Source organism: Sinocyclocheilus anshuiensis, unplaced genomic scaffold (genome assembly GCF_001515605.1).
Source record: "Sinocyclocheilus anshuiensis isolate Anshui unplaced genomic scaffold, SAMN03320099.WGS_v1.1 scaffold313, whole genome shotgun sequence".
Taxonomy (NCBI): Eukaryota; Metazoa; Chordata; class Actinopteri; order Cypriniformes; family Cyprinidae; genus Sinocyclocheilus; species Sinocyclocheilus anshuiensis.
Window position 1 is genome coordinate 776,728 of NW_015536469.1, and position 10,753 is coordinate 787,480.

General features: G+C 37.9%; 1 protein-coding gene across 2 annotated transcripts in view; it reads left to right on the plus strand.

Moving 5' to 3' along the window:
* The window catches only part of LOC107698687 (cyclin-dependent kinase 18-like), a 112,573-nt gene that overhangs the window by 73,767 nt on the left and 28,053 nt on the right, over window positions 1-10,753 (plus strand). The window lies entirely within an intron of this gene.

The window sequence follows — 10,753 nt, forward strand, 5'->3', positions numbered from 1 at the left end:
TAGTTTCGCTTTCACAACGAAACACAGCGTCACACAGCGCGGCCTTGAGTGAGCAGAGGCCGGGGGCTACAGTGAGAAACGGCCGGAGGGCTAGAGTGAGCAGAGGCGGCGGGCTTGCGGCAACCACATGTGACGACCCCGGGCTGGACTCCGTTTCGTCCACGGTAAAAGCCGATCCAGTGATCCACAGCGCGAAGTTGAGTATTTCCTCAGCGACCAGCACGGATCAGCTCCAGGCATGACGAAGCGGATATCGTCCTCTTTTGGAAGGCCAAACAAAGTAGTTTCGCTTTCACAACGAAACACAGCGCCTTCACGACATGGCGGCAGCAACAATACTACAGCGAGAATAAAAGTTACGCCTTCTTTCTTTGTGTGAACATTTGGGCGGCGTTATGCAAATCTTCCCACATTGTGACGTAGACATGTGGGGGCGTGTTAGAACGAGCCGTTTTAGGAAGGCGTGGCTGACTCTTAACTTTTATAAAGAATATCTCTTTGGATTTGAGAATTTAGTCTTTGCACCTTTACAACTATTCTTTATGCACCAAGAGCTTGTAACACTTCAAAGAGAAAGGAAAAATTGAAATCGTATCATATGACCCCTTTAAGAGTGTACAGCTTTGTGTGAATAAATGATGATGGAATGTTCACGTTAGGTGAGTTTTTCTTTAATCATTCTCTGGTTGCCTAGCCATATCGCATCACTATTGGAATATCAAAACAAAACAAACAAAAAAACAATTCATGTTCTCACAGCAGCTACTAGTTCACCAGCTGTTTTACGCCCCCCTGGGACTCATTATGGGATAGCTTTGATATAGATATAAGCCTCCGATACAATTCCTCAAGGGAGGTTTGAGCTCTTGGAAGTTCACAGAGATGTAGGAAGGTTCTTAATAGACCTGATACATGTGTTTAGATGTGCAGACAGACTCTGCTGGAGCCCAATGGGAGAAAGCGGTCTGGGCAGAGGGCTGTCTGAACCCTGAGGCCTCTAAGAAATAGGACACACACATACTCCGACATCCAGGGTCGGCAGCAGCCTACTGGCAGGGCAAGTACAATTACTAGTGCAGGTCCCGGAAATTCATTTCAGGACAGAGCGCTGGAAACTGACGGTTTCAAACAGTTAGCTGTATGAAGATGTCGTCAGACATAACTATTATTCCTTATGACCTCTTCACAGACTCTGGGGAGATACTACAAAAGGTCAAACTACAGGGCTTTGCTTCTATTTTCTACTTCAGTATTTCATCCAACAGTAACTCTTCTGCAAAAGACTACCTAGCCTAAATAATTCGCTTTCCAAGTTCTATTAATTCAGTCAAAGAGGATTTTCAAACAAAAACAAACAAAAAAAACACACACATCTATAATATTTTGTATTTACATTACAGATAAACATTACATGTAATATTTTGTATTTATATTTTAATATTTGTATTATATCTGTAATATTTTGCACTTACAGTACAGACAAATATTAAAATTAATATTTTGTTATTTATAAATATTTTAATATTTTATTATATATAACATTTATATTTAGTATTTTCATTATAGATAAATACAAAATATCAGTAACACACACACACACACACACACACACACACACACACACAAAAAGCAGTCTTGAAATATATTTTGATGACAGTGGATTTGTTACAAAAGCAGCAGTGCTTTAGAACGAATTAATTTAGACATGCAACTTTATGGAGAGTGTTTACCATACTGACAGAATAACAACATGCTGTCAACATGTGAAAACCCTCTCTGCATTTATAAATCCATCCCTTTAAAGCAGCACAGCTAAAATTATTAAAGCTAAAACAAATTAGAAAGAAAAAAAAATGTCTGCCCATCTTGACCCTTCTGCTTTCATCTCTAAGATTCACAGCTTACGCAATCTCTCCTCAAATAAGAAGGAAAGACAAATCTCCTGAGCGCAGCCTCTTGTATTTGCTCGCCCCGCAAGCTATTTGCTTCAAACCTTCAGTGGCGCATCTGGATTTTGTCACTAGAGAAGGCCAGGATGTGATTTGACACGTACAGTAGATGAAGGTTTGGGATGAATATGAAAGATTGGTGGGGAGTCCAGACTGCGGCTGGATTTCCTGGAGAGGAAAATCTCTCAGATAGAGCGCAAGAGGACCAGAAAGAGAAAGCGGGAGTGAGAAAGAGCAGAAAATGACTCGCCTGCTACGACCCCAGTTACCACCGAGGAGATCAAAGAGCTCGCTGCCACTGTGATATTTAAATGATGAGCCTGGATAGGGCCTCGCTTTTCATATCTGCAAATGAAGAAAACCAAATCCCACTCTCGTTCATTCGCCGCATCTTTGTGCCGGGGTTTGAAAGTGGTATATATAACGGTCTCATTCCCCTACCGCTGAATATTAATGAAACCGAATGCCAACTGTAGGAGCCTGTTTAATAAATTCTTACATTTTTATGAAGTCAAAATATTTTAGAATGTACGACTGTCATTCAAATTATACATAATATTGTTTACATGCATCATTTGTATTATTTGCATTGAGATTACACCGATTTGCATGACAAGTAGTAAAGTGGTACTGTCTCTTTAAGACTATCAGAAGAAAAAGTGAAAGTGAAAAATCAGCAAGAACACGGCGCAGAAGGTACAGACATTTAACGCTGAAATAAAACAATATATCGACTTCTAAAACCATTTTTTGTAACGTCCATTCAATGATTTACTACTTATCTGCCATAATCATTTTAACGTATCTTTTCAGGGAAAAATATGTATTTGAGGAACTGTGATTCATAATCAGCATAATGTGTAATTAATTTGATTTAAGTTTTGAATCTACTGCTCAAGAATGAATCAAGAATAGACTGTCAAAGAGTAGCAAAGATTTTAAAAGAATCATTATTGAATAAAAATGTGTGGATGCATGAATAAGTATATACTTGGACACATTCAGTGAACTTGGAGCAATAAACAATAAATAGGACACAAAAACACCATAAAGCATCATGAAAGTTGGTCATATGACTCATGAACTACATTTCAAATCCCCTGAAGCCATATGATACCTTTATGTAGGAAATACTAATATTTAAATAGCTATTCGAGTTGAACTCGAGAACCAAATCACTAGAACCAATTTTGTGAACTGGATAAATTATTTATTAAAGTATGGATTCAAAAGAAAGATTAATTTACAAATTGGGCATTGCTACTTCTATCAAGGAATCTAAAACATGCAAAGGAAAATTTTCACCTAGCTTTCAATCAATTTCTCACATGAATCAATCAAATGATGTCATAATTGCAAATTCAGGGCCTAAAATGAACACTCACTAAACGCCAAATGCGAGTAAAAAGCAGTTGGCGAGTATGTGAAACTTTTTTTTAAATAAATTCTAACAATGTCTGAGAATGTGATATGATTTAGCACACTTATCAAATCTCAAAGACTGTGTTGTAATTATTTGAATATATAATCTGATGCGCTGCATTTCAGCACTGTGATCTTTTGACGGTTTGCAGTAAATGCTGCTCCACACAAACTCCTTCTCCACAAACACTGTGAGTTTGAGTTGCTTATAATGTGCACTTGAAAATGCAACATGCACCAAACATCTTGCCAAGTCTGTAATGAGAAGCATTTATAAAACTGTTGTCAACAAAAGAGAAGCATTTCAAAAGAGAAATTTCCCTGCAGTTTTCGCCAAAATAAAAGAGGTGGTTTAACAATCAAAGAAAAAAACAAAACAAAATATTAGTTGAAATTGTAATTTACTGTTGTGATAACTAATATATTGTTATGTATTTATAATAATAATATTTATTATTATTATTTACTACTATTACTACTAATAATAATAATTAGTATTATTATTTGTATATACATTTTAATTATTATTTTTAAATACTATACAGCTCAATAGTATTAGTAATATTTCTTTATTGATTTGTTTAGATTTTATCATTTCATTTAATAATAATAATAATAATAAAAATAATAGCTATTAGATGTTTTTTTAAGGAAATAATGCGCACAGTTTTATGGCCAGTAAAAAATAGCTATGGTCTGTATATTTTCTCACGTCACCAGGCAGCCATTGGCAGGTGTGGCAAAATGTTAGTTTTAGGGCCTGCTTGTATAGCTTGTATAGATAATTCTCCTTATTATCTGTAAGTCAACAGGAAGTTTTGTTCTTGCTTTCGCAGAAGAAAGAAAGTCCTACAGGTTTGGAATGACAGGAGAGTGAGTAAATGAGGACAGAATTTCCATTTTTTGGCTGAACTATTCCTTCAACCTTCATTATCTTGATGTTTACTGAAATGCAACACTAACCAGCCCTCCAACGCTCCTCTCTCTAGCCGTTCTCTCTCTTTTTCCACTCTTTGTCTGTTTTTTTTTAATTAGCATATGTGGGCTAGGGGACATTTATCACTCTCTTAACAAATCAAGGATAGCAAAACATTTAGCTGTCTGTTTTGGCAAAAACCATCGCCTGCTGCATTCCTAGGCCAGGTGTGAACATAAAATGCAATTAAATCAATATGAGAATAATAGAGAAAGAGCGAGAGAGAGAGAGAGAGAGAGAGAGAGAGAGCGAGAGAGAGTGTGGGGGACACATCTAAGGCTGTGTGGGGGACCTGGTATTGAATTTCAGATCTGCTGAAAAGCAGGATGTTATATAAATATTGATTAACCAGATGGCTACCTGAGAGACAGAATAGCTATCTCTTGTTATCCGGTTCCTGACGTTGCCTTTGTTAACAGTCTGCGTCGCCATAGCAACAAGCAATTAAATGGCAGCATGCATTAAACATCAGAGACCAGTTGAGATTCATGAGAGACCATGCGTGTGATTGCTCGGGGAATCGAAAAACGTTTCAGAGTGAGAGAGAAAAGTTGTGAGGTACCGCTAAATTGAAGGTAGACAAAGGCCGTGTAAATGCTGAAGTGCACTCTATATCTCACAATACATAAGCGCTTGAAGCCTAGTTTACTAAAGTACACATGCAACACATATATGTAACAGTGACCTCACACTTTTCCCATTCATTTTCTCCACAGGCATTTCAAAAACATCTCCAATAAAGCCTTGAACGAATCAACCAGCACTGAAATGAATCACAGTATTCCAACATTTGATTTCAAGCAAAAAATGATATGAAAATCTGAAAAAAAAAAAAAAAAATTAAATTCTACTTATTTTTATCAGAAGACAGACCACTTGTAGAAAAATGAAAGGGAAAAATTATTACAAAATGTTAAACATTGAAGTAGACTAATATAGAAGTATTATTTTAGTATCATTTAAAATGTGTATTAATATTTAGAATGTTATATTATACTTTATTTTAATTTTAGTTTAAGTAATTTTAAGCATTTTTTAAAAAAAAAGTTTTACTGTTTTAAAATTTTTTATATTGTTTTTATTCATTTCTATTTCAGTTTTAGTTATTTTAGTAGCTAAATATTACTAATTGCCTTGGCAACAAGCTGAAATACAGTTAAGGGTTTTATTTTATTGTGGTAAGGTTTTATTTTATTTCACGTAACTTTTTTTATAGGTTTAGTTAAGGGTTGAATCAGATCTGACAGATACTAAATAAAGCCATCAACTTATAGTTGATTAAAAGTTTAAAAACAAAATATTGCAAAATATATAACGATTTTAAGAGTGATTATGTAATTTGCTGTGCATTACGGTTATGTCTGGTCACTGCTAGCTCTTTATTTCCATGGTAACACCTTCTCTTCTGACTGGTCGATATCTCATTAGTATTATAGATAGTTTAGTTCTTCAAAGTATATTTGGTTATTAACCACACTTTTATTAAGTTGAAGCACTACAGAAGATCCAATCAGCACGTAACACCCTTAGAGCTCACGGCAGGTCTATCATTACCACTAAAAATCAGTTTCTGTATGAAGAAAATAAATTAGATGTTTACTTTGAGATCTCTACTGTGCTCAGTATGCAAAAACTTCAAGCGGACACATGATTGGTTGAGGTATTTGGCATCCTCCATTCAGAAACCACACTATTGAGGGTGCATTAGGAAACATCCACATAAATGCATTGATACGATGTGTTGAGTGGTGCTGATACTGAAAAAATGAAGAGCCTTCAGGGTCCACTCTACCGTTATAATCCTATTACTAATGATCTTCCATTGAAAAAACAAATTACCCAAGTATGATAGCCTTTGAATATGCTAGCGCTAAGCCGCGCGTATTACCTGAAACATCAAATATCGCTGGACCGAATCGGTGATTCATCCTCGCAATTCATCGTGTTAATGTGGATACTCGGGTTTGCCAAATAAAGAAGGGAAGCTGAAATAAAGGGCTGAAGCGTTGGTCTCATTATGTATGGAGACAGAGGGGGCGAAACGGGGCTTTTGATCACCCAGCGAGGCCTACTCCTGCTTTCAAGGCTGTCTTTGACATAAAGGAGCATTAGTGATCTTTTGTGCACCTAGAAAGAGTTTTAAAAATAGAATGAGAAGAGGCATGAAAGACTACAAAACAAATGAAACTGTGAGTAAAAAGGAGAATAGGCCGATCTGTCAGCTATTCCCTTTATTTATACTCAAAGTGACTGTTTAGCTGTTTCGTGAACCGACGTTTTGTCCTTCACTGCTGTAGTGATTATGATTAATTATGCCAGGGGTTTTCTTAATCCAATGACAACGTCAGTCACCCAAATATGATGATCTCCTTGCTACGTGTAAGGTCGCTGCACGTTTTCTAGTATACAAACTTAATTGAACTGACTGTGCAAGCATTAAAGGGATAGTTCACCCAAAAATGAAGATTCTGTCATCATTTACTCAAGTTGTTGCAAACCTGTTTGAGTTTCTTTCTTCTGTTCAACACAAAAAAAGATATTCTAAAGAATGTTGGTAACCAAATAGTTGCTGGTAGCCTTTGACTTCCATAGTGTTTTTTTTTTCTTTCTATGGAAGTCAATGGCTACCGGTTACGGTCTTGCTGTTTTTTTGTATTACCAAAATATTTTTCAATTGTCTGTTGATTACGTAATACATTGACTTGAGTTATAACCTTTACAAGTGTACTAACAGTACGTATGTATATTGACTACACATTCCAAGATGATTTTTCAGCGGCTCTTTCTGCAGGTAGGTAGATCTTTACGCCTGTAGGTGGCGTCTTTATGAGTGAGTCAATGAACCGATTAATTGAACGCTGATTCGTTTAGGAACTGACTTTATGAATAAGTAATTGAATTGCTCTCTAAACCTATTCATTTCAAAAAAACATTCAGGAACGAAAAAAATGAAAATTTTTTATGAATGAGTCATGAGTCATTAAATCAGATATTTAAAAAAAATTGTTCAGCAACACTGATTTACTCAGGATTCATTCTCTCTCTTAATTTTGTTTCAATTGTCTGGCTCACTCATTTTATTTATAATATATAATACACAACATTAGTATAACAATATTAGTTACAATATTGTACACACATCTTTATATTTTTTTTATTTTTTTATCCACAGAATATTCAATTTTCTGATACACCTGTAAGGGCTATACCTTTATATATTATACAATCAAGACATCAATATTTTAGTAATACATTTTCTGAAAACTATATGGTGGATATTCTGCTTCTCACAAGGTGCCTTTATTAATAACGAAACGTGAGCATGTGTCCCAGCCTTTGCCATTTTCCATCTATGACCTGAGAGTCATGTCTCTCCCTCCATCTACACAATTGGATTTTTCACACCCTCATGCAGCTTTGATGATTTTCAAAGCTTCACATCTGTCCTCCTGCATTCGACAGAACAGAAACCAGTGACTGTGCGTGGTGACAGTCCGGACTAGCGAGTCGATGCAGGTGGTCATCCTTTCCTTTCATCACGTCGCTGTTAGCCTGAGCGGAGAGGTACAGTGAGACCGTGATGTTGGAGGCCAGTTTGTGTGCCAGCCCGGATCAGATGAGATGGGCTTTGATGTTTGGTGGGGGCCCGAGTCGCTCAAGCAGCTCAGATCCAATTTCTGACCCTTTTGTCGGCACACGCTCTGGGGTCAGAACTCTAATACCCCTTTGGCCTGTCAAGAGGGAGGGATTCTGATCCCTGCACAAACTCAGAACAACAGCAATTTCCAAGTAAGACTAGAGCCATTGATATTAACCAGCGTGCACCACAAGGAATTAAAATGCCGCATTAGATGGGCAACTGCAGGGTCTGATGCCGATTCACTATAGATTCGGTAGGGCTGGCTATTGACACAGATTTCACGATTTGATTCCAATTCACAAGCTCTTGATTCGATTCCGATCTTGATTCATTTGGATATATATCAGGTACAATGTTCATTCATGTTTACTTCGTGCTATTGTAGTAAAGTGGAAGAGATGATCGGTTCACATGCGCTCCGCGCTGTTACTTTAAATGAAACGCCTACAGCAATCATTCAATAGCAGCAAAATTTCAAAAAGTAAAAGCTAAAACTTTGTTTCTTGTCAAAAGTAACAAGGCACAAATCTTGTTGCAATTTCTGGTTGGCAGGCACACTACAAAAAAATATTTAGTGAGGTTTTTTTTCACGCCTCAACAGAAAACAGACTAACAGTCTGTTCACACCAATGACGATAACTATAACAATAAACAAAGTTTTGAAAATCTTTGTAATTCTATGAGAATAGGGAAGTTCACACCACAACTCTTAAAGGAACACTCCACTATTTTTGAAAATAGGCTCATTTTCCAACTCCCCTAGAGTTAAACAGTTGAGTTTTACCGTTTTCGAATCCATTCAGCCGATCTCCGGGTCTGGCGGTAGCACTTTTAGCTGTAGCTTAGCATAGATCATTGAATCTGATTAGACCGTTAGCATCTTGCTCAAAAACTACCCAAGAGTTTCTATATTTTTCCTATTTAAAACTTGACTCTTCTGTAGTTACATCGTGTACTAAGACCGACGGAAAATGAAAAGTTGCGATTTTCTAGGCCGATATGGCTAGGAACTAATTATCCGGCGTAATAATCAAGGAACTTTGCTGCGTACCATGGGTGCAGGAGTTGGAAAATGAGCCTATTTTTAAAAATAGTGGCGCGTTCCTTTAACAACACAAAGGAACAACATCATTGGAATAATTTTCGGAACAATTTTTCCAGCTGATGAATGACAAAACATTGACGATTAGAATGCAATCAAGCATTGATTGTATGTAATTTTTTGACTGTATTAAAAGCAGGGTAGGCGATTTCGGAAAGGTTAGAAATAGCAAGCTAGCTTTGAAAGCATAAAACCTAAAACAGGCAGACCAGAGGCTAACCAGCGACACTATGAGAGACTTTAGACCAGGTTTTTGTTGTACAATGGCGCAGTCTATTTCAGTTGCCTCAAAATAGCAACGCACCAGCAATGTGCCTAAACACACCTCATTATCAGACCAGCACGCCCATGGGTGCAAATGCATTTGCTATTTAAACAACGTGGTGCAGGACGTGAAAATGACAACTGCGTCGGGCTGAAACTAGCAAAAAACACTTGCGTCACACCTGGCGCTGCATTGCGCCAGGTGTATGATAGGGCCCTAAGAGTCATAACAGGGACACGCAACAAACAGCTGTCGCGATCATCTCAGATAGGATAAAGACAGCCTTGGGTAATGCGACCGCGTCGACCGGCCGTCTCTGCCAGATGTGACATTTCGTTGCGTTTCGCCTAAATGGCTCCGATAAAGAGTTCACTTGTGCAGTCCGGAGAGGATGAGACCAGCCTAAATGAGAACGGATGAGCCTGGCAGGCAATTCTCATTCAGTGCCGGGCTCGGCCCAATAATGAGGTGGATCTCAATTATGCCGCCACGGCGCTGTGAAATGGACCGGGGGCTCCCACCTCGATGCCTCCGGAGGCCCTTCAAGCCCCCTCGTCCAAATTGAACTGATGGAGCAGAAAAGCCATTTTGATTTTCGTTCTCACCTCTGAAAACACGGTTTGGTAGTGATAATGCCAGGCTGCCGTGGGCATCTGCCGTGCGCTCGCGAAGGGGGTCAGTCGTGGCATCGGTGGGTCCCTGTCGGACGTGCCGTATAGGGGCGTAATTGGATTTGTGCTGACAGTCTGTTGACACAGACATAATTAATTGGGGTGGCTGGATTGACACCCACTTAGATAGCCACATCATAAATGCATGAAACTTGGCGTGATAATTGCGATCGCTCCGCTAACTGCGGTGGGCTTGATTAATGATGCCGTCATCAGCATATGCCATAGCTGACCTCATGGTTATTGAGTTAGCAGGCTAATCAGAGAAGAGGTGGAACGTCTATGGCTCATTCGCACTCGAGAGAGGCACAAAAGATTGTTGAGGCTCTTCAAACAACTCTTATAACCTAATGAATGCAACAGCTGCCAGTAGAAGCAGTAGAAGCAACAACCCAGCACAGCGGGATCACTAAAACATGGCCTATAGACTTTGATTGTGGGGACAAAACAGGCTACAGAACTGGGAAAAAAAATTTAAATAAAATAATAATAATAATAATAAAAAAAAATATATATATATATATATATAGTATATATAAAGTATTGTGTATTTACTGTATATATCAAGGAATAGTTCGAATAGTTTTTTTTCCTTTTTTGGTTCAGCATGTTCAGAAGTGTCCACTTATGCTCCCCTGCTTCTTCTGTTCGAAAATGTGCTTTACCTCGCCTATCACTCAATACCCTTAGATACAAGAATACTGTCAAATTTTTATTATAAATATTGA